Source organism: Apium graveolens, chromosome 3, assembly GCF_009905375.1.
Source record: "Apium graveolens cultivar Ventura chromosome 3, ASM990537v1, whole genome shotgun sequence".
NCBI classification, from domain to species: domain Eukaryota; kingdom Viridiplantae; phylum Streptophyta; class Magnoliopsida; order Apiales; family Apiaceae; genus Apium; species Apium graveolens.
This window is the reverse complement of record NC_133649.1, coordinates 23,306,643-23,332,652: the sequence shown is the minus strand read 5'-3', so window position 1 is coordinate 23,332,652 and position 26,010 is coordinate 23,306,643. Positions and strand designations below refer to the sequence as shown.

The 26,010-nt window shown below is 37.3% G+C and overlaps 1 long non-coding RNA gene across 1 annotated transcript; it reads right to left on the bottom strand.

Moving 5' to 3' along the window:
• Positions 1 to 7,716: 7,716 nt before the first annotated feature.
• On the bottom strand, positions 7,717 to 8,759 carry LOC141711972 (uncharacterized). Its single transcript, XR_012571500.1, has 3 exons — positions 8,646 to 8,759; positions 8,503 to 8,560; positions 7,717 to 7,747 (listed from the first exon to the last, which is right to left on the bottom strand). It is a non-coding gene; the product is annotated as an uncharacterized LOC141711972 (long non-coding RNA).
• Between the last annotated feature and the right edge of the window lie 17,251 nt (positions 8,760 to 26,010).

Sequence of the window (26,010 nt, the reverse complement as noted above, 5' to 3'; positions counted from 1 at the left end):
GTTTTCCCGTGCCCATTAACTATTCATTATTGATGCATGTCTGACAGGTGTCCAACAGTTATATTTTTTTTACCAAGTATAAGTAAGAGAGAGAGAGAAGATTATACAATCTTTTATTTACTTTTACACTTTATCTCTCTTTCTTTGCTTTTACTCTCTCTCATCTCCTGACGTTGGTTTTTCACACAGACATTTTATCAAACACCTAACAGGCACTCTTAATTTTTGATTCTTCTCATGGCACCTAAGGATTTGATCATTGATGGAGCTAAGTCCATTCCAAATAACTATGCTGCAATTCTTGATCATGATGAAGCTCCGTCTCAGTTGCATTTTGTGCAAGATCTTCTTGCACACAGTGAAATTGGGTATGCATTGACCCAACCTTCAGTCTTTTCAAGCCAACAAGTTCTGACGTTTTGGCGGACTGGGCATTTTGATAATGGTGGTGCAACTGGTACTCCCAGTATTGTTTTTGAAGTGGATGATTATGAACATGTGGTAACTCCTGGTACAATTCGCAAGGCCTTACATTTACCAGAAGGCTGTACTTTTTCAACACCAGAGGAATCAGCTCTACAAGAGTTAATGGACAGTTTGGGGTATGAAAAGAGTTTAGCTAAGCTTGGACAGTTGAAACGGGCACATATCAGAAAGGAATGGAGCTTCTTCTTCGACTGCATCACTAAAGCCTTTGGGAATAAGTGTTCAAACTTTGATGTCATTCCAATAATGAGTCAGCACATCGGGTATGCTATTATTAACCAAACTCATTTTGATTTTGCAAGTGTTGTGATAGGTTTTATCGGGGATAGGATGACAGAGGATAGGAATGTTGTTTACTTTGCTAGATTCTGTCAGCTTATATATAATTTTTGTTGTGCTGATGAACCCCAACCTACTACTGACTTATATTCACCTTTTAAACTTGCAAAACGAGCCTTTAATGACTTGGTAAATGTTGATCTTAAGAAAACGGTGGTTAGACCTTTACAGATTTCTCAGTCTGTAAAACAGATCTTGGTAAATGCTGATCCTGAAACCTATAGATCTATTTATCCTGATGTCCAACCCACCACCACATCCCAAACACCACAGCAACCATCAGAACATACCACTCATACATCTATACCTCAACCCTCCCTCAGAACATATCTCAAATCATATCTCACAACTTCACAGACAGCTCAACCTTCATCCTCAGCACCTACTGTGAAGCCTTCATCTTCCAAGCCCAAGAGGAAAAAGACTGTTCCTCAAACACCACAGAAGAGAAGGAGGATTGTTCTGAGAGATGAGCTGATAGTGAGGAACAGGTTTCTATATCAGAACCTGTTGTTAAAGAAGCTGAGAAAGTTCCTTCTCAGAAGGATTCTGGAATTGGGGGATCTAAGCTTCTCAAAAGGCTTAGGAGAATGACTTATGTTAAACCTCCCAAGGAATCCCCACCTTCAAAGAGATACAAGAAATAGAGAGCTAAAAGGCCAGCTTCAGATGATGAGGAAGCAGCAGCTAAGGAAGGAGATCAGGAATCTCTGATCTCAAAAGAACCGAAATTTGTTGAAGCTACTGCATCTCCTTCGTCATTGTCCCCAACTCAAGAAGCTGCTACAGACAAGGAAAACACACCATTTGTGTCTCCTGTACATGAAACTGTATCTCCTGTAGACCCAGGCACAAGTGCTGAAATTGATATTCACAACCTGGTTGTGCCTGAGGTTCTCTACTTAGAAGCTCCAACAGCAATTAATCAATCAACAACACATGTTACTGATGCTACTCAAACTCCAGAATTGTCTACTACACCTTCTCTGCATCTAGATGTTGATGATCAGAATATAGGTGAGCATCAGGATATGGCTGTTGATCAGAACTTGGAACCGGATCAGCACTTAGAGGATGATGCTGGAGCCTCAATTGCTTCTCATACTGTTGTTCTATCAGAAGATGCTGATTCTGTTAGTTCTAATGCTTCAAATGCTGACCCTACTGGTGATACTGCTATAAATGCAGATGCTGATGCAGCTGGTCCTTCAGGACATGCACCTCAGCAAACTGTTCACAAAAGTGAGTTAGTCAAGAAGTTTGTTACAAGAGAAGCACCAGTACCTTGGAGTGAAACTCCTAGAGGACAGGAGTGGACTAAGGAATGGAACTCAGTTACCTTTGTTCCATCTGGAAAGATTCTTGTTGAGCACTTGGCAAAAGCTGATGAACTGTTCATTAATGATGATTTCAAGACACAGCTTCGGGTCACTGCATTGAGTACTAGACATCTTCAAGGTCTCCATTCAATAACTCATGCAGAGTTACATAAAATTCAGGAAGAATTGCTCAAGCAAGAAACAGTTAAGAAAATTGAAAAGAAAAGTTTCTTTAAACCTACCTTTGACAGAGTTGCTTACATTGAGAAGACCCAAGAGAAGCAACAGTCTCAGATTGATGATATTTTGAAAAATCAAGCTTCTCAGCAATCTCAACTCGATGAAATCCAAGCTTCAGTGGAATTGCTTGTCTCTCTTCTCTTACCTGCTGATGCCAAAAAGGGGGAGAAAGTAATTAAGTCCAAATGCAAAACTGATAAGACACTGAAGGGGAAGGATGATGAAAAAGATGACCAGGGAAACTCTAGAATGGGTGGAGGTCATGGTCAAGGTAGAAATTTCTCATCAAGAGGAGTTGGAATTACAAGTCACGGGACAAGTTCTGATGCTGGAAAAAGAATTACTTCTGCTACTGGTAAAAGGATAAGTTCTGATGAACTTTTGGATCTTGATGAAGAAATGTCAAGACAGTTATTTCTTAAGGAAAATCCAGGAATGGACATGGAGAGTCTGATGGAAGAAGAAGTTAGACTTAAATCAGAAAAAGTCAAATCTAAATCTGAAGCTTCTGGTAAAAAGAAACTTCCAAAACTCAAAGGCATTGTGATAAAAGAAAGGACAAATCCTAAAGCAACCAAAGCTAAATCACAACTGCAGATAGATCCAAGGTCCAAGGGCAAAGAGAAAGTTAGTGAACCTATCAAGGTTTATGTGCCTCCTGTGAATGAAGAAATTACTGATGAAGATGCTGATCTTGCTCTGACTTCAAGAAAAATTTCTAAGACAACCTTTGACATGGCTCAAGTTGTTCAGAGTCAAGAGATAGTTAGTTCTGATATCTCAAAGAAGCAAGTAACCTCTGACATAGCTCAAGTTAACTTGATATCAGAAGATAAATCAAAGGAAACCTCTGACATTGCTCATGTTAAACCTTCAAAGATACTCCTACCAGGAATCACCAAAGCCAAACAGACTCAACCTTTGAAGACTGTTGTAAGTGGTTTTGAAGCAAGATTGGTTACTGGAAAGGAAGCAAGAGATAAAACTGGATTGGGAAGTGCTGATGAAAGAAGAGTACAGAACACAACCAATGATCCAATTTCCTTAAGTGAACCAGGTATTGGAGCAACTCCTGAGAGATTAAATCAACTAGAATCTGTACAAATGGTTTACCATACCTACTTGAAAGAACACATCTTGTTGTACTTCATGACAGATGGTAGGGTTTATCATATAAGGGAAAATGTCATTCCACTGAAGTATTTTGAAGAATTGGAGCATGTACTATTCTTACTTCAAGTGAATGACAGATTGACAGAAAGTGCTGTAAACTATTTGAAGGATCAGATTCAGAGACAGAAAAGGCTTTATTTTGTTAAGTCTGACAGCACATATGTTTCAAAGTACAGAGATCACAAGGGTGATATAGTTGAAATGAAGCCCAACACTGCTAAGATTATAACTACCTTTCTGGGTTACAGGGCTGTGGAATTCAATCTTGAGTCTGACAAGACATATTTGATCAGACTGGATCAGGACACAAAGAAAGCTAAAATTAATGATCTCAGGGCTGCAATCTTTCAAACTGGTGAAGATTCTGCAGAACTTAAAGATGCTAAAAGGAGGATGATTGATGAACTCAGATATGCTGAGAGATGTTTGTTGAAGAACTATCTCAGAATAACTCCTGACATCAGAGAGATCAGAAGATGAAGCCAAGTCAAGATCTACAACTACTTAAATTCTGATATGAATACTGACTGAAGTTGTTATCAGAAGTTAAAGATTGGTAAAACTTTAAGGACTGTAAGTTGTAATTATCTAATCAAATTCTCATGCATTTGTACTTAATATTTTTGACATCATCAAATATCTGTTAAAAGTTAGGGGAGATTGTTAGATATATTTGATAATGTCATGACTAATGTGATTTATGTTTAGTTTACAGATCTTACTTAAACAGGACAAATCAGTACTTAACTGAAATCAGCGCTTATACTGAAGTCGGAACTTAAGTCATCAGTACTTAAGGTTCAGAAGATATTTATCAGAAGATAATATCAGGACTTAAAGGAAACGTTCAGATAAGGAAGGTAGCTGATTCACAGGAAGAGAAGATCGAGACAAACATAAGAAGAGATATGCATAAAGAAGGAATTCTATGAAGAATAGATTACTTGGAAGAAAAGATATCTGATTGATATATTTTAGGAAGCAGAATTATATTCCATATCAATTAGTGATTATCTTGTAACTGTGTAGTATATAAACACAGACATGGGGTTTACACTATAAGTGTTATTATATCGAGAAGATTATTTATTGTAACCCTAGCAGCTCTCGTGATATTTGTCCATCACTGAGAGAGGACAGTTCCATACTGTAACAGAGTTTATTGTTTTGACTAAAGTTTGTTTTCTTTTACTTGAGTTATTAAAGTTCGATTTGATTGTGCTATACACTGTATTCACCCCCCTCTACAGTGTGTGTGACCTAACATAATCATTAACTAGATATAAGTTGAAAAGATGAAGTTACAAGATACTCCAATATACTTATATCTTTTCCGAATACTACTTGAACTACCACCATTCAAGTTATAATTAGTTCATCCCATTGATGAAGCTACACGACAAAACTTGTATAGAATTAATCTTTGAAATATCATCAAAATGAAATGAAGTTATGAGATACTTCATTTGATGAAAACATCATTTTGAAAACTCAACCCTGCCAACACTTAACAATCGCCCAGCCGTAGCCTTTCTATCGAAGTGCTCTGGGTAGTGTTGCAGAAATATCCAATTGGATGATTGTAACACCCCCAAATCCGGGGTCGGGGATCCGGGTTGTCACGAGTTCCATTTCCCTTAATACACCCAATCTTAATAAATAATCAACTACTCTATACTGTGACCCCACAATAAACACATACACCACAAGTTATAGTCTCAGAGATGAATATCCAAAAAAATAATCACAAGTCATTTTATTCCACAATTATATGCCAATACACCTTAAAAGGGTTTCTGAATAAATTTACATTTCTTTGCCATTATTACAATTCATAAATATACATAAATCTGGTACATCAAAAGTTGAAGCCTAGCCTATTGGTAGTTCCTTCCTCAGCTACAGCGACATCAATGCCTATAGGAAACTGCGGAACATTTCCTATCCGCTCGCGAATTGGGAGCTTGGTCCTGTTCATCTTTTCTATCTGTTATTGTATGATGAAAGAAGAAAGCAAGGGTGAGCAGCAAGCCCACCAAAATAATATGTATAATGATTTACAGTATATGAGCCTTCTCATAGTACTCATGAAAGTCTTGGTCAAAAGAAATGAACCAAGTTTGATATCTTAATACGATGAAGTCGTAAAATATTCAGTATATATATATATATACTTTTCAAAATCTTTGAAATCCTTTGACATGTATAATATACACAGAGTTCCCGTTTATAACTGTATAAACTATCGTTGCAAGGTGATCTCATATATCTAACCTTGTTTCAACGGTTTTCCGAAAATCTTTGTCATGCATAAGATAATCATTTACTAGATATAAGTTTAAAAGATGAAGTTACAAGATACTCCAATATACTTATATCTTTTCCAAATACTACTTGAACTACCACCGTTCAAGTTATAATTAGTTTCAAAAGTTCATCACATAGATGAGACTACAAGACCAGATTTGAATAGATTAAATCTTTAAAATATCATCAAAATAAAATGAAGTTACGAGATACTTCATTTGATGCAAACATCATTTTGAAAACTTGACCCTGCCAACACTCAACAATCGCCCAACCGTAGCCTTTCTATCGAAGTGCTCTGGGTAGTGTTGCAGAAATATCCAATTGGATGATGAACTCATTACGGGAGTTTGTCGCGCCAGGAAGACCACTTACGATGATCAGTCGTAGTAATGCAACCCCACCATTTTCTACATGTAGAGGAGAACCTGTCGGATTTACTTGTCAACCGAACACTGAACTCCTAAGGAATGGACCGTCTTAGCGGAACTTCCAGGCCATTTGGGCCAATATAATAAGGCTGGGCCGGCGCCATTCGACCACTTACACCACTCCTAGTTCAGATGAAATCCATGACTCTGAAACGTAAAGCTCGTTCCCCCTTTTCCCAAGTAGAAACTTGTTGATACGGCTCCACCAAGAAGTCGTATCTAGTTGGAAAGGAGAACTCACCGATATTTCCCAGGCGATGCCTGTTAATGGATTAACTTGTTCCAAGAATTTTACTTCCCGAGTGTTGGGTAAGTAATCAATTCATTTAACAAAACAGCAACCTTGTTGCGAATATAAAACACACCACAGAGCCGGATCCCTCAGGTTTTGAGCGAGTATTTAAATCCCCTTCGAAAGGAGGATCTTAAGTATAAAAATGAGTTTTGGGATCCGCTCTAACTTTTAAAAATCATTTTGAAGACTCGCAAAACATTTTTAAGAATGTTTGGAGTGATGCTGATTTAACAAAATAAATCAGTCCCAATATATTAGAAAATATGTGAATATTATTATTTAAATAATATTTCCATAAAGAATAATCTTTATAAAAATAATTGAAGTAAAAGTTTTAAAACTTATACTTGAAATGAATATAAAATAACCAAAGATATACCTATACGAAAGTACTATCTTTATTTGAATAATCAAAAGTGAGTTTGATTATCGACACCTTATCCTTTAATAAAATAAATAATATATCTCAGCAAATAATCGGAGTCATAGATCCTCAAATGAATATTCAAATAATATTCAATAAATAAAATAAGCTGAGTCATAAGCCCTCGAATGAATATTCGAAATAATATTCATTAAATAATAAGCTGAGTCATTATACCTCGAATGAATATTATAAATAATATTCATTAAATAAAATAAAGGAGTCATACATCCTCAAATGAATATCCAAGTAATATTCAATAAATAATATAAAGGAGTCATAAGTCCTCGAATGAATATTCAAGATAATATTCATTAATAAAATAAAGTTATCGTATAAACCTTATTCGATTAATAGTTTTGAAAACTATAACCATATATATATATATATATAAATATATATATATAATCTACTCGGGATCCTCGACTCCCGGTTTTAGAAAATGTTTTCACCTTTGGGTCCCTATACTAAGGGTATATGCAAGTTACCGTTATTCTCTAGCATAGGTATTATCAACTGAACCAACAGATATATATGGCAAGAATACGAAACAGGCATGCATATATATACCATATCAGCATGCTTCAATATATCGCAACATTTGCTAATTAACCAACATGCATCTATCACAAGATAATGCATATACATATATACATCACAACAACAGTATAACGGGTAGAAAACTTGTCTGAGCGTCTGGGGGTTACAAATGGCTCGGGACGAGTCTGGTAACCTATAAACAACAAGTAAGTTGGAATTAAACTAAAGTCACTTGTAAATCTATACTTTAACCAACTTAGACTCTAATGTTTGCTTTGCGCTTACTGATTCTCTTAAGTCACTCGAGTACCCTCGGCTCCACCATTTTTAATAATTTAACCATTACGAGTTTTAAGGCGATTCCTTCGCGAGTGTCTTACCAACTGCCTAACACACTTAACATAATTGTTTCATATACTAATTAACCCTTTAAGGTCCTTAACCAAGGTTTCAAAGTAAGGCGAGGGGTAATGGTTCGGTCGCGAAACGCCGTTACTTAAAACGGTCGTTTCTCCTAAATCGTACATCGGAATCAAACGAACTATATATCAAAACGAAGCTCGTAACATGAACTATCTAAACATGGCAATGGTCAAAACCTAGCAGGGATTTCTCGGGTCCTAATGTTATGAACAAAAGCAGTCTAAAGTAAATCGGACATTACGACGGCTATGTTTACGCGATTTCCCAAATTTTTACCATTCCAAATCATATCAATCCAACTACCAATCAACAACAACTCAAGATACACATCAATGCTACTGAGTTCAGTCATAATAAGCTCAAGGATCTCAATCCAATCATATATTATAACATCTCCAAATTCAACTAAACTACTTAACAATTAAGCTCGAATCATGCTTATCATTCAAATTACTACTCATCCATCCAAACCATCTCCAAACTTCAACATTCAAACTTATTACTAAAGGGTGTGAAGATTTATACCTTCCTTAGGAGGTGTTAAGTTGCTAGGAAGCCTTAGGGAGCCTCCTACAAGCTTGATCTTTCCAAAAAAATCAAGAACACAAAGTTAGGCTTTGAAGTTTCTAAAAGTGCGATTTAAAGAACTGTAAAAATGAGGGTCTTACCATACTTATTTGGAAGAGACTTGTGAACAAGAGTTGTAGGAAATCTCAATACCTTTCCAACGAGCTATAGAACACAACTTTTGAGTGAGTATTAAAGGAGATATGGCAGTTTGAAGTTGCTGGGTTTGTTTTAGCCGAGAGCTTTCTTCTTGAAATGGGAAAGTCAACTTCTAATTTTTGTGTTTTATGATATTTGCTTGGTTGCTTCTCCTTTTTGGCCTTGGAAAATGTTTTAGCTTTTTACCATGGTAAATTTTACATGGCCCAAAATCAACTAACAAAAAAAAACCCTTGTCATGCTTATGTCATCTTGCACATGTCATAATGCTTCCACTTGTCCACACCTTGTTGGTTTGATGACATCATCATCCCTAACCTCCTTGATTAACTCCTAATTGCTTGCCTAATGACCGCTGATCTGCTATACGGTTCGCTTAACTTTCGTTTTCGTTTATCGTTTGAGGGATCATACCCGGGATCTTATTACTTAGGTTTCTTTAACCTTTCTCAATACATTATATTCCTTTCATGATCCTCTCTTATAATCCTTGAATTTAAATCCTTTTTATTCTGTTACCTTATACTCAATTCTTTCTGTATCTGGTAGATTTTCGGGAAAAATCAAAGTGTTTGGAATTGGATTCTGACGATCTTTACATAGACTTATATATCATATAGAGTACTAATAAAATCTCAGAATATCCATAACAGAACCCCTACATAGTGTGGCATGAAAAGTTTTCTCATTCAGCAAAAACACTATTCATAAGGGTTTCAAAAATTTCCAAAAATTGGGGTTATTACAGTCTCCCCTCCTTAAAAGGATTCCGTCCCGGAATCAAATAGAAAATGAATAGGGATACTCTCTTAGCATTGCACTTTCTAACTCTCGAGTAAATTTTCCCACATTTTGGTTCTACCATCAAACTCTGACTAGTTTGATAACCCTTTTCCTAAGCAATTGTTCCTTTTTCAATCTATAACCCTTCCTGGTTGCTCCATATAGGTTACGTCGGGTTGCATGTCTATGCGCTCATATGCCCTTATTTATCTGGCATCCGAATTACACTTTCTTAACATTGATACGTGGAACACGTTATGAACTTGCTACATGTTCGGGGGTAGGGCTAGCTCATATGCTCACTTCCCAATATGTCTTAATACCTCAAAGGGTCCAACAATTCATGGGCTTAGCTTTCCTTTCTTTCCGAACCTCATCCATCCTTTCCAAGGGGATACCTATAACAACACTAGGTCCCCTACTTCCTATTCCTTGTCCTTTCGTGTCAAATCAACATACTTCGTGTTCCCATCTTGGGCTACTACCAGCCGTCCTCTGATTAGATCTATTATATCCTTGGTCCTTTGGACTACTGCGGGTCCGAGCATCTTGCGCTCTACAACTTCATCCTAACATAAGGGAGATCGACATTATCTTCCCTCAAGGATCTCATAAGGCGACATCTCGATAATGACATATGATCTATTGTCGTAAGAAACTCAATCCATGTTAAGTGATCATTCCAATTTCTTTCAAGTCTATTGCACAGACTCTCATTATAACTTTTAGCATTTGAGCTTTTGCTTCTCAATACCCATTCTTTTCCAGTTCGTAATCGCTTCTACCTTCCGTTCCTAATATTATACTGGTTATACTTCTGCTCGTTAGCGTTCTATAACCTTTTAATAACCACGTCAACCTTAGTATCACGAACGCGTTAGAATCGGAATACCACCGTACTGATACTACTTCCTTTAGCTGCTTCCATCTTCGAAAGCTTGGTCCTTCATATAGAAGTAAAAGAATTTATTGAGAGATCACTATGATCATGAACACTTGTTATATCGCATAGTTAGTACAGAAGGTGGCCAGCCTTTAGTACTTGACAAGCAATTAAACAATAGCTGGTATCCTACTCGGCTTCTATCACACAGATAGATAGTCATTCGGCAATACCTCCCCTTCTGGAAGGGTTGTTCTTCTCAGCTTATATGAAATGAAAAGAAGAGAAAAGAACGAATTGAAGAAAATTGTATATATGAAAAAAATATACTGCCACAAAATATCTGGCTTGGAACCTACCTCTGAATTATAGAGGTTTGTCATAGGAGAACAAAACATATGTGTATATATATCAACATCAAGCATTATAGCATCGTATTTCACATGCCTAAATATTTGCTATTCCGTCCATCCTTCTATGGACCCATGCTCTTCCTCGAGCTTATACACAATCACGTTTGAAACTCCCTCGATATCGAAAATCGAACCCGGGATCTCATTCTAGACATCATCGTTACTAGAATTCTATGCTTGCACCGCAACCTTCCTCGTATAATAATACGACTCTCTATTGATAAGAAAGAATAAATATTCAATAGGTAGATACTCTACTTAATTAGTCTATCAATGATAACTTATACACTACCACGACCCGATTAGTGGTACTCAATCTCAACACCCATTCCAATACAACTCTCACGGTTGTAATCAGCTCATTACTCGCAGAATCATTGCTGCCTTATTATGGTCCACCACTGACCTACTGTAGTCATTCATTTTCCATGAAGTCTTAATAGCTAACCATACGGAGTCCATACATCTCGTATCTAATTTTTCTAAGGAGGTAACATGATCACCGTTCATGATTCATGAAGAACACTCCTGAACTTGATGTACTTTCATGACATGAAGTAGATAAAATTGCAGAAGAGTTTCAGTCAAAGCAACGATAGCAGGTTAATATCATTCTTAATCGTAGGCCTTCAATTGAAGACTTAACTCAAAGGTTCGTTTAGTCCTTTTTTTTGAAACATGGTCCTGACTTATCTCAAGATAGTATCTTCTGAGATAGATAGCCCGCTCATGGCGATTACACGAATTAAACCTTTACCAACTACTATTACGGTTGGGTATTGCACAGTCATCAGAAGGAATGTCAATCTTCCAAACCATAATACAATCTGCATAGCTTTAACCATCATCACTGTATTCCTTTGGTACAAGCGCCTATAATTATCCTCTTACCTTTAAAGTGTCGGCCACCTCTTTGGCCCTTCCTGATAGTAAAATTTCCTTACAGTCAATGTCATTTTAACCACCTCCAAATAAATTTTCTACCTCATTTCAATCACAGCTTATGTGAAGATGTTTTCCTTAAAATCTGATGAGAAAAAAAATCACCATTTTTCCATAAGTTATTGCCTCAGTCTTTAGAGGTTAATCACTGTCACGACTGACTCTCAATCATACTTAGAACATCTTTAATCTTAGGTCCTAATTGCCTGGAACAAAATCGACCTTTACTGGTTCGATCCATACTTTCTCGTGGTTTAACACGTGCCCCACTTTGCATCATTATAATTACGTCATATTTCCTTTATCAACATTTTTATTCTTGAGAATTTTGAATATTACCTTACTCCTTGTAAAACCTCTAAGGTTATCCTTCAATCGTTCCTCCCGTATTCCCTATATACAGGGAATATCAAAATACCATTTACTAATACTAGAACCATTGTCTATATACTTCTGAAAAATTTCTCCACTGATTCTTAAAGGTTGTTGTTACCTTAACCCTTTCCAAATCATACTGTCAAAACTCATACTGTCCCTATTAAGGGTGAAATGCCAACCTTTATGCATTCCCCTAGGATTCATTTTAAGTTACCGATGTTCTATCCTTAATTCCTACCTTTAAAAAAAAGAACATGCATCCTTCCATGGATAAATCAAGTCATATATCCCTGATAAGGGTGTCTTATTCAATCATTCCCACCTCGATAGTACATGTCCAATTTCACAATAACATCTGTATTCAAACCGAGGTCAACCCATATGGCCTTCAAAAGATAACAACGGTTATCCGCTTTTCTTTCCTAATTTGGTAACGATAACAAGGATGTTCTGGAAGATATTGGACGTGTTCAACGTGAACCTCTTCTTAATAATTCCTTATTTACTTTTGTTGTTTATCTCAACAGTCACCTCAATGTTGGGATATCTTTCATACATGGCGTCTCCCTTTCTGGGTATCAAGCCACCGGTCTTACACTTCACATTCTTGAAGGTCACTTCCTTCATCCAATTTTTCCTAATTTCTTACTTCCTTGTCTCCTCAGTCTATCCGCGTCTCATTATTTATCCTTCGAATTATCTCAAGGTTTCCTCGAATCCTTGGATGAAATATATGTATCTCTTATACCTTCAACCATTAATTTAACTCATGGGGAATCACCCTCATCCTGACGATTACATACTTTTCTATTTCTATTACTACGAGTCTTTAGGGTTTCCTCATACCCAACTCCCTTATCATTCCTCAAACTCTCTTGCCTTTATATTCCTTTCCACTTCAGTTTCTTTTTATTTTCCTTTTTCTTATCATTATTTCATGAACCAAACCAACATAAGCATCGATTTCAAACATCCCGTCATTCTGGATTCGTGTCCTCAGAACGAATCTTGACAACTTTTACCACTTAGATTCATAATTTATCATACTCTTCTGCCTTTGTTCTGTCTCTAAAGCTTTTACACTATCTCCCTAACCTTGGGAAGTACTTTCCTAAAAATAATTGACTGAACTTAAATCAGTTTATTATAATCTCTTGCTCCGTGCCTTCTTTGGTCTTTCACCAGCGGGTGGCCTCTCTCTTAGGAGGGTAAGTGACAAAAATAGTCTTTTGTGATTCGTCAATCATTTAGAATCTCAAATGATTCCTGTATTTCCTTAAGCCAGGCTCTTGCCTCGACTGGGTCAGCTTGTTCCTTGGAACTCTGAGATCTTATCGACTTAAAGGTCCTGAAAGAATTTCTCACCGCATTGTTTCCTCAGGGTGGTGGTTGGGGATAATAGTCTAAGTTCTGTCTAGACAGGTCCATAGATTGTCGTACAGGAGTACCATCTCAGGTCTCCTTTCCTTACTCGACTTTCTGTTTCCTTAGTATGAAATGTTTCAACCTTCTCCCATAATCGGGGTTATCTTATACATTAAAAACCTTATTTTCCACTCTATTATGTTATGGGTTCTTTTTTTCTTGATGGCAACCTCACTGACTATCACATTCAGGGTTTGCCCTAAATCTTATTCCTCAAACTATGGCTCTCATCTAAGTTCTCATGCTTAAGCTCTTGAACTTTTGGAACCCAATTTATGTAGGAACACCTCACTATCCCCATATCATCTTTCTCGGTGTGGATCTCTTCTCCAGTCATTGACTCTCTGCCTTCATTCATCACTTTTTCTGGCACAATATGTTCTTTTCCAAAAATTTGGTCTGTATTGCAATCTTAAACAGCTTTTTGGTACCGGCTCCGGTTACCTTCATATCTATTTTCATTTTCTCAAAATCTTTTATCAACTCTCCCAAAGACATTATCATCTTGAGTCTCTCCTTTACACTAAGGGCATCAGCCACCACATGGGCTTTCCCCGAATGATACAGAATCTCCCAATCATAATTATTGATTAGCTCTAACCGCCTCCTCGGGCGTATGTTGAGCTCTTTCTACGTAAAAATGTATTAGAGCTCCTATGGTTTGTGAATCTCGCACTTCTCTCCATACAAGTAGTGCCTCAAATCTTTAGGGCAAAACTATTGCCATGAGCCCAAGCTCATGGGTGGGGATATCGAATTTTATATTCCCTTAATTGTCTTGACGCGTACGCGATTATCTTGCTGTGCTGTATAAGAAGCACCCTAATTCCTTATGCGAAGCGTCACTACACTTCACAAAATCTCATTTTCCATCTGGCAACGCCAACATAGGGAACGTCACCAACCTTTGCTTCGGTTCTTAAAAGTTGTTCTCGCATTTCTCTGTCCATTCGAACTTCTCAGTCTTACGAGTAAGCCGCGTTAAAGGGGCTACTATCTTTACAAACTTGAACGAACCTCTGGTAGTGACCGGCCAATCCTACCTCTGGGAGTTGCCCTAACCATGGTCATCAATTCCTCAGTGGTCCTTTATTCATTCTTGTCAGGATCCTTCACGGGATCCTCCTCAGCAACAATCCCTTCTAGGACAACATCCTCAACCGCTACATCCTCAATATCAACATCATGCGGTCCTGCGTTAGGACGCTCTATCGGATCCACAATCCGATCTCCAATTAGTAATAAAACATCATCGCGCTGTTACTCCTCAACCTCAGGGTTCGGAGTCCCGCTACCATATACGATAACGAACTACGCTTCTATCACGATATTTATAAGGGTTCCCATAAGGGTTTTAACTGTCAGTACTACGTTAGGTAGCCCGACTATGAACTTGGCAAGAGTTCTTATTATCTTAGTTATTATCTTAACGTCACATCATCTCTGAGGTTTATAACGCTTAGCTTTGATACCACTTCTGTAACACCCCCAAATCCGGGGTCGGGGATCCGGGTTGTCACGAGTTCCATTTCCCTTAATAACACCCAATCTTAATAAATAATCAACTACTCTGTACTGTGACCCCACAATAAACACACACACCACAAGTTATAGTCTCAGAGATGAATATCCAAAAAAATAATCACAAGTCGTTTTATTTCACAATTATATGCCAATACACCTTAAAAGGGTTTCTGAATAAATTTACATTTCTTTGCCATTATTACAATTCATAAATATACATAAATCTGGTACATCAAAAGTTGAATCCTAGCCTATTGGTAGTTCCTTCCTCAGCTACAGCGACATCAATGCCTATAGGAAACTGCGAAACGTTTCCTATACGCTCGCGAATTGGGAGCTTGGTCCTGTTCATCTTTTCTATCTGTTATTGTGTGATGAAAGTGTTAGGAATATATGTGCATTAGTTTGATGATATGTTTAATAAAACACTTAAGTAGAAATCTAGTGTTTGTAGCCTCAACGGATAAGACCATTTTGGCTATCCGTTGAAGGTGTAGCTTTACTTAGAAATAAGTCTAGTATTATAGCACATTTCAGTCTCTGAATTTGAGATATAAATTCTTAAATGTTGAGGGAAATTATAAGTCATGTTGACTACTAGAGGATATGCAGATAGGAAGGCCAATTGTAAGTATTTCATGCCTTGTAATTTTGTATAAATGAAATGGTATCAACGGATAACTTAAAGACTTTCAACGGATGAGAAACAAAGCTTCAACGAATGTCTCTAAAGCTTCAACGGATAACATCCTTCAACGGATGAGTGCATCAACGGATAGAGCTTCAACTGCTAACACATCAACGGATAAAGCCATCAACGGATGAAGGCTTCAACGGATGTTCTGTTAAATAGCAGTTGATAAGTGGTAGTTGTACCTACAAACAGAGGCACATGGGTTGACAGAGACAACTGAGATGTGGTAGCCTATTTCAGGAACATCAGAAAAAGCAGCCGTTCTACTCTAGTATAAAGAGGCAATAGTCAACAATGCACTGGAGTAAAATGGAGAAGAAACAAGTGGAGAACTTATTTTATTATTATACTTTTTATCTTTGTCTTCACTTGTAAACTTGGTGATATATAAACCAAGTAGCAGCTAGTAAGTAGAAGAGAATTTTTCCAGAGCTGTTTAGAAAAATCTTGAGAGAAAAATTATCTAGTTTGTACTAGGACGCAGCTGTGATCAACTTCTTGAATCACATATTTTCTGAAATACCATCTCTGGTGGAACAACAATCCACCAGAAAAGTTTTTAAGGTTTGTTGTGTTCTTTACATTAGTGTTTGAATATATATCTGTCAGTATTAGCTTAAAGCAATTCATACACTTGTTTATCTTAAACACATAGCCTTTGAAACTGCTCAAAACTTGAAAAAGTTTTGAGATTTACATTCAACCCCCCTTCTGTAAATCTCATTATTAGTTCATTAGGAATAACAATTGGTATCAGAGCAAGCTCTTGACACACAAAGAGTTTAAAGATCTTGGAAACTAACAAAGATGAGTAAGAAGGATATTGGAGTAAAAATCCCAGTTCTTGACAAAGACAGTTATCACCATTGGAAGGTGAAAATGCACCTTCATCTACTCTCCCAAGATGAAGGTTATGTAAACTGTATTGAGAATGGTCCTCACATTCCCCACAAAGTAGCCACAGTTACTACGGCCACAATTGCTGTTGGTCAATCCATTCCAAAACCTAGAGCAGAATGGACAATGGAAGACACAGAAGAAGTCCACAAGGATAAGAAGGCTATGAACATTTTGTTCAATGGTCTTGACAAGGATATGTTTGATAATGTGATAAATTACACAACTGCCAAAGAGGTTTGGGACACAGTTCAGCTACTGTGTGAAGGTACAGAATAAGTAAAAGAAAACAAAATGCAGCTTCTCATTCAACAGTATGAGTATTTTCATTTTGAAGAAAATGAATCTTTAAATGACACATTCAATAGATTCCAAAAGCTGTTGAATGGACTGAAGCTGTATGGTAGAGTGTACCAGGTGAAGGATTCAAATCTTAAATTTTTAAGATCCTTGCCAAAGGAATGGAAACCCATGACTGTCTCCTTGAGAAACTCTCAAGATTATAAGGACTTCACTCTTGAAAGATTATATGGAATCTTGAAAACTTATGAACTAGAGCTGGAACAGGATGAGGTATTGGAGAAGGGAAGAAAGAAAGGAGGTTCAGTTGCCTTGGTAGCTGAAAATGAGAAAGAATGCAGACAAGAAACTGTGAGATCAATATTAAACTCCAAAGATGGCACAAGCAAATCAGAATCAAGCAAGGGTAAGGAGCAAGTTACTGAGAATGAAGACAACTCCAGCCAAGATGACTCTGATGGTATTGATGAGCATCTTGCATTTCTGTCCAGAAGATTTGCAAAGATAAAATTTAGGAAAAACACTAGAGCCACTAAACCTCATAAGAACATGGTGGACAAATCCAAGTTCAAGTGTTTCAATTGTGGTATAAGTGGACACTTTGCAAGTGAGTGCAGAAAGCCAACTTCTGAGAAGAAGAAATTTGACCAAGTAGATTACAAAAAGAAATATTTTGATCTGCTCAAGCAAAAGGAGAGGGCTTTCATTACTCAAGAAAAAGACTGGGCAGCTGATGGAGAAGAAGAGGATGAAGATGTGGAATATGTCAACTTGGCTCTCATGGCTGATTCTGAGGAAAATGAAGTTAGTTCATCAAGCAACCAGGTAATCACTACTGATTTAACACAGCTTACTAAAGAAGAGTGCAATGATGCTTTTAATGACATGTCTACTGAACTGTATCATTTGCGTGTGTCTCTTAAATCTCTTGCTAAAGAAAATAGTAGGATTAAAGAGAACAATTTGTTTTTAAGTAATAGAAATGCTGTGTTAGAAGATAAGTTGATTGACCTAGAGAAAACTAAGCTACATTGTATATCTGTTAAAAATGAACTAGCTGAATCTGTTAAGAAAGTAGAAATACTTTCTAATCAATTAGAGAGAGAGCAAGAGGTGATTAAAGCCTGGAAGACATTTAGGGATGTTAGTGCTCAAATTGTCAAGGTCCAAGGAATTGAATCATTTTGTGAGACTGCCTGGGATAAAAACAAAAAGAAAATGGAATTAATTGATGGGCTGTCAACGGATGTGGAATCAACGGATGATGAAAATTATCCGTTGAAAGAAGAAAAGGAGCATCCGTTGAAGGTTCCTCAATTAAAACAGGCAGATGTTTCTAAAAGTGAAATTCTAAAGAAACTCAACAAAAAGTTCGGTTCAACTTCCAAGAACTTTGTCAAAGAAGAAGCAAGCACATCCAAAGATTTCAGTAAGGTGAATATAGGACACATGACCTTAGAACAGTTAAAGAATAGGCTCAAAGTGGTTGAGGATAAAAAGGAAACTAAAAGGAAATCTAATAGAAATGGGAAGGTAGGGGTTAACAAACATAACAATTACACATCTGATAAGTATGCTCCTAGAAAAAGCTGTGTGCATTGTAGTAGTGTTAATCATCTATCTGCTAATTGCAAATCTATTAAGAAAACTCCCATACCTGTGCCCTCTTCCATGCCTAATATGTATGCATCACCTCTGCATGCTATGCCTGTTATGTCTCAACAGAATCCTTATGCACATTTTGCAAACATGCCATATTTTAACAATCCTTATCTTGCTGCATTTAGTATGCCTCAATTGCCATACAATATGCCAATATGGAATAACATGCTTGCACAATCCATGCCTTATCAAATTCCAAATGTGCTAAATGATTCTGTGACTAACCCTACACCTCAACCAACTACATCTAAGATCAAGGTTGACTCAAAGTTACCTAAGTCTAAAGATGCAGGAGGAATGAAGTCTAGGAGAAAGGCTAACAAGAATGGACCCAAGGAAACTTGGGTACCAAAATCAACTTGATTGATTTTATGGTGTGCAGGGAAAAAGAAGAAATCTATGGTACTTGGATAGTGGCTGTTCAAGACACATGACAGGAGATTTCTCCCTGTTCACAGAGTTTAAGGAGAGAGCTGGCCCTAGCATAACCTTTGGAGATGACAGCAAAGGGTTTACTATGGGATATGGCTTGATTTCAACAAGGAATGTCATAATTGATGAAGTTGCATTAGTTGATGGTCTCAAGCACAACTTACTGAGCATCAGTCAACTATGTGATAGAGGGAATACAATTTCCTTCAATTCAGAAGCCTGTGTTGTCACCAGTAAGAAAGACAACAAAGTGGTTCTAACTGGAGTTAGAAAAGGAAATGTGTACTTAGCTGACTTCAACTCTACAGATGTAGAATCTATTACTTGTCTCTTCAGCAAAGCAAGTTCAGCTGAAAGTTGGCTATGGCACAAGAAGCTATCCCATTTGAATTTCAAGACAATGAATGATCTAGTCAAAAAGGACTTAGTTAGAGGAATTCCTCTTGTTGAATTCTCAAGGGATGGTTTGTGTGATGCTTGTCAGAAAGGCAAACAAAGGAAAGCATCATTCAAAAAGAAGCTTGAAACAACAATTGATGAACCATTACAGCTGCTACATATGGATTTGTTTGGACCAGTCAATGTATTATCAATTGCAAGAAAAAGATATTGCTTGGTGATTGTAGATGATTTCTCAAAGTTTTCATGGGTCTATTTTCTTGGATCAAAGGATGAAGCAAGTGAAATCATTATCAATCACATCAGGCAAGTCAATAATCATCCCGACTTGAAGGTTAGGAATATCAGGAGTGATAATGGAACTGAGTTCAAGAATTTGACAATGAGGCTGTTCTGTGAAGAAAATGGAATCATGCATGAGTTCTCAGCTCCAAGAACACCTCAGCAAAATGGGGTAGTTGAAAGAAAGAACAGATCTTTAATTAAGGCTGCTAGAACAATGCTTGAAGAATCAAAGTTACCAACATATTTCTGGGCTGAAGCTGTTAATTGTGCCTGCTACACTCAGAATATTTCTTTGATCAATCAAGCTAAAGGCATGACTCCTTATCAGTTGTTCAAGAGAAGAAAACCAACTCTAAACTTTCTTCATGTCTTTGGATGTAAATGCTTTATACTGAGAAATCAATCTGACCATAAAGGGAAGTTTGATGCAAAGGCTGATGAAGGGTTATTTGTTGGTTACTCAGCTGGAAAATCTTATAGGGTCTACAATCTAAGAACCAACATTGTTATGGAATCTGTGCATGTTGTGTTTGATGATAAAAAGATTGATGGACTAACAGATGAGGGACACCATGAAAGACTCAAATTTGACAACATTGAGATATATTGTGATGATAGTGAAGAGGAGATTGATGGAGATGACACTTCAAAAGGGATTCAAGATATGCCCTTGGATAATGCACAGAATTCTGCATCCGTTGAAAGAGGCAATGCAGTATCCGTTGAAAGACATAGTGCATCATCCGTTGAAGTACATAATGAAGCATCCGTTGATCATAGTTCATCAACGGATAATCGATTTACATCATCAATTGATAGAACTCCAAGTTTCCTGCAAAGGACCAACAACTCAGGGGGAGTTTCAACTGATCAACACTCTGTCTCACATCACGACAATACTGAGGCCACCTCATCTAGAGCACATCTTCCACCTCAAAGGAAATGGACCAAGAATCATCCCTTTGAACTGATGATGCATCATCTAAAGTGCAAACAAGAAAAGCTACTCAAAATAAATGTCTGTATAGTAGTTTTCTATCTCAGGAGGAACCTAAGAAAGTGGAAGAAGCCTTAATGGATCCAGATTGGATATTAGCTATGCAGGAAGAGCTGAACCAATTTGAGAGAAACAAAGTTTGGAAGCTGGTACCCAAGCCAAAGAACAAGAGTTCCATTGACACAAAATGGGTATTCAGAAACAAGATGGATGAAAATGGCATTGTCATAAGGAATAAAGCCAGATTGGTTGCTAAAGGCTATTCTCAACAAGAGGGAATAGATTTTGATGAAATATTTGCTCCAGTTGCAAGACTTGAAGCCATCAGAATCTTTCTAGCCTATGCAGCTAATGCCAATTTCAAAGTCTATCAGATGGATGTCAAGAGTGCATTTCTAAATGGGGAATTGGAGGAAGAAGTTTATGTAAGCCAACCTCCAGGTTTTGAAGATCAAAATTTTCCAGACCATGTGTATTATCTGTTAAAAGCACTCTATGGACTAAAGCAAGCACCTAGAGCCTGGTATGAGACTTTGTCAAAGTTCCTTCTAGATAATCATTTCACAAGAGGTACTGTTGACAAAACTCTCTTCTTTAGAAATGTTAATGGCTCTAAGATACTTGTACAAATTTATGTAGATGATATTATATTTGGATCTACAGATGATAAGTTTTGTAAAAAGTTTGCTAAATTAATGCAAAGTAAATATGAAATGAGCATGATGGGAGAGCTAACTTACTTTCTTGGGTTACAAGTAAAACAAGTTAGTAGTGGAATTTTCATTAGTCAAACTAAATATATTTATGATCTTTTAAAGAAGTTTGACTTAATGGATTGTTCACCTGCAAAAACTCCCATGGCCACTGCCACTAAGCTTGAATTAAACAAGGCTGAAAAGTCTGTGGATATTACAAGTTATAGAGGCATGGTTGGCTCACTTTTATATTTAACTGCTAGTAGACCTGATATAATGTTTTCTACATGTCTCTGTGCTAGATTTCAAGCTGACCCTAAAGAATCTCACTTAGTGGTCATTAAAAGAATTTTCAGATATCTCAAGGGGACTCCAAATCTAGGAATTTGGTACCCTAGAGAGTCTGGTTTTGATCTAATTGGCTACTCAGATGCAGATTATGCAGGTTGCAAAATAGACAGGAAAAGCACAACAGGCACCTGTCAATTTCTAGGGAACAAGCTTGTATCATGGTTCAGCAAGAAGCAGAATTCTATTTCCACATCAACAGCTGAAGCTGAGTACATTGCAGCTGGTAGTTGCTGTGCACAAATACTATGGATGAGGAACCAGTTATTTGACTATGGTATGACTGTTGACAAAATTCCAATATTTTTTGACAACACAAGTGCCATTGCCATTACTGAAAATCCAGTGCAGCACTCAAGAACCAAGCACATTGATATCAAGTACCACTTCATTAGAGAACATATGATGAAAGGTACAGTGGAACTTCATTTTGTTCCAAGTGAACAACAAATTGCAGACATATTTACCAAGCCACTTGATGAATCCACATTCACAAGATTGGTAAGTGAGCTAGGTATGCTTAATTACTCTTAAAATTCATGTCCTTATTGCAATTTGAATTGAAGCCTGAAATGTATTAGCTGCAAGAACAAATTTGATTTTTAACACAGATTATTCCATCAACGGATATTCCCTATCCGTTGAAAGTCAAAATTGTTCTGTCAACGGATGTTCATTATCCGTTGAAAGTCATATACATTTCTGGAATTTTTATCCATCAACGGATAAAACTGAAGGGCTCTTTAACGGATGACAGTTTACCTTATCCGTTGAAATATCACATCAGTCGATTCAGGTGTTTCACAGCCGTTGATTCTATTATCTTAACCGTTGATACTCATACATACAGCTGTATGTATTTGTTTTAAAGGTAGTTTTTAGAATACTTACAGTTTATTCTTAAACGGCTGAAATTCACTTACATATATTTATTGTTTAATCTCTTATTTATGCTTTTTAATTTGAGAAAGTATATAAGCCCTTCTGATTTTTCATTTTTTACTTTACGCTTTCTTGAAATTTCAAAGCTTTTACCATTTTCTCTCTGCAAAACCTTCAAGTTATTCTCTGCAAATTCTACTCACAACAATGGCACCAGTAGTAAAGATTATGTCTCAATCCGGATTCATCTATGAGAAGAACAATTTCATAGCTTTGGTAGAAAAGAATGAAGCCCACTCCGATTATCACAAAATGATGGACTTCATCAAAAACTGTAAACTTAGCTATGCAATGCTGGAAGCCCCAACGATTTACTGTGAAGTAGTTGAGGAGATTTGGACAACTGCTGAGTTCAACTCCATAGATATGACCATCTCTTTCACTCTCAAAGGTAAAAATCACTGTGTTAACTGTGATGATTTACTAGCATGTTTTAAATTTCCTGAGAACAATGCCATGACACCACACACTGATAATGATGTATCCAGCATGTTAGATTCCATAGGTTATTCTCTTAACTCTGCTAGTTTAGGGAGTATTAAAAGAAAAGGCCTTAGGAAAGAATGGAGTTTTCTTGGGGATGCCTTTATCAAGGTTTTCTCTGGGAAAATTAGCAATTTTGATGCCATAACTTCATCTCTTGTTAATATGCTCTATATGCTTGTTTCTGATAGGTATTTTAATTTTAGCAACTATGTTATGCTAGAATTGGGTACTAGATTAGGTAACAAAGTTAATAAATCTAATAACATCTATTATGCTAGATTCTTTATGTTATTGGCTAACCATGTTGCTGAAGGTTTGGTCATAACCAATGAGAATAATAAACTCAAGTGCTGGGCACAAGAGAAAAGAGTTCTTGCAGATTTATTGAGAATGGATCTCAACAGCAGTGTGCCATTGGTATATTTACCAATCATGAATGCACCTCAGGTAAGTGAGGTAATTGCTTCTACAACTCCTACTTCTTCCAACCCCTCTATTTCTTTATCTTCTAGTGTGGCCATGGAATATGTGACAATGCCCCAACAGATTCCTACCAAGGTCACCAAAACTAAACTTTCAAAATCAAAGACAAAGAAAACTACCTCTGTTGTTTCTCAAAAGACAACAGTTGTAACATCTACCATTAACCTTGAAGGGAGTGAACAGGGTGTGAGTGGTGAGGGGAGGGGTGAACATCAAAGAAACCCCCAGGATAAGGAAGGAGAGATAAGTGCTTCCCAAGCTAGCCAAGCTACAGTTTCTCAAAAAGCTGTGGTGGTTGAAAGGGTTACTAGCATATCCCTAGCTGCATCCTCCCAAAAGGATGTAACTATTGAAAATAATTCCCAACCAGGAACACAGAACAAACGAGGGAGGGACACTAAAGCCAAACACACACCAACAAAAGCCTTTATTAGAAGAAAGAGAGCAAGAACCCAATCTTCTACACAGGGTGCACACACTGCACAGATACATCCATCTGTATCTATGCCTTCTCAAACTCAGTTTGATGTGGCTCCAACAAATGTGGAGTCACAGCCCCATTCTCTCACAATTAACACACATCAATCACCACACACTTCTTCACCATCTCTAGATGTGGATATGTTATTCCCATCAATTCCTGATTCTCCCTCTTTACAACTCAGGGAGGAGCCCCACTCAAATACAGGTGATCATCATCTTTTAGATGATTTGTTGGATCACCCGCAAATTCTTTCAGATGTAATTGAAGGATCTGTGTCACCAAAACTCGTATCAATCTACACAAATTCAACAGTTATATCACTTTCAATTTCTACTTCTTTTCCTTCTTCAACGGATATCACTCATCCATTGACAAGTGGTTGTTCTTCAACATATAAGCTTAACAGCAGTTATCCGTTGATACCATCAGTTTCACCTTCAACAGCTATTCCTCATCCGTTGATAGTCTCTACACACACAACTGAAACAATTCCAAGTGTAGAAGACTTGATTACTGTACAATCACTTCTAGGACTGAGGGAAGGGAGTGACAATTTGAGTGAGAGGCTGGGTTGCTCCCAGGCAAAAGGAGAGATTGAGAGCTCAAACATGCATGCTATTTTTTCCAGCATGGCAAAAGTAAGTGAGAGGAGTACCACCTTAGTAGGTGAAGGTGAGGGAGTGAGTTGTGTGAGCCAGGGGGAGCCCCTGATGCAAGAACATAGAGAAAATGAAAGAAAGGCAGGTACAGCAGAAATAAGGATGGATCCAGCCATTGCTAGTGAGTCAATGATTGTGAATGATGCTGAAAAGGAAAGACAATTTCAGCAACATTACAAAGCTGTTATTGATAACATTTCCTTGGATGCTGACACTTTTACTTATCCTGTTTCAGCCTATCAATTATTGGCTGCACAGGGAAATATGGAGGCAGAAAAGACACTACATCTAGTACATACAACAGCATCTCTTCAAAGGGACAAAGCTGCTATTAACAAGATGCCTTCAACAGCTGGTGAGTCATTTGAAGAATTTGGAGTAAATTCTGATGATGATGACTTTGTTTCTTCTGATGGAAGCATGAACTTAGGGGGAGATGAAGGCCCTAGTTCTATTCCAAATCTACCTGAATGGGCCTTCACAAAGGAGTCTACAACAGGGCAATTCAATGTCTCCTTAGTCAAACAAATCAGTACTATCAAACAGGCCATTCAGAAAACTTCTCATGCTGGTACAAAGGCTATCCTTACAGCTCACTTGGACTCACTGCATCTCATGAAGTTGCAGCAAGTAAGACAGAATCTGAGTGTGGATGAACTCAGAAAGGATATTGCTGACTTGAAATCCTACAATTCTGAAAAATTGGATTCAGTCATGCCCTATGGTACAATGTAGGACATTTTGTTGAGATTGAAAAAGGAATCACATACTGAAAAGAGGCTGGCCAAATTGGAAGACAGAGTTCAAGTTATTGAAGATTCTGTGGCCACCATTCTTCACAACCAACAATCTCAAACAAATCTACTTATGCAGCTGGCAAAAGCACAGGGCTTGACCCCTCTCCTTGATGATAATAAAAAGGGGGAGAGTAAAAGGGAAGGGGAAGGAGAGCCATCTACAAAAATCCAAATATCTAAAGTGCTAGTTCCTGCCATCACTACTTCTCCAATCATTCAAATCAAAGGAAAGCCTGATGGAATTGATTTAATCCAGCTAGCAGCAGCTGAAATTCAAGTGAAAGAGCAAAGGAGGAGAATTGATGAAAGGATGCAACAACTGTTTGGCTCTACACAAGATAAATCAATATCTGTGAAACATAGCACAAAGGTTGAACCAATCAATATGGAGCACAAGCC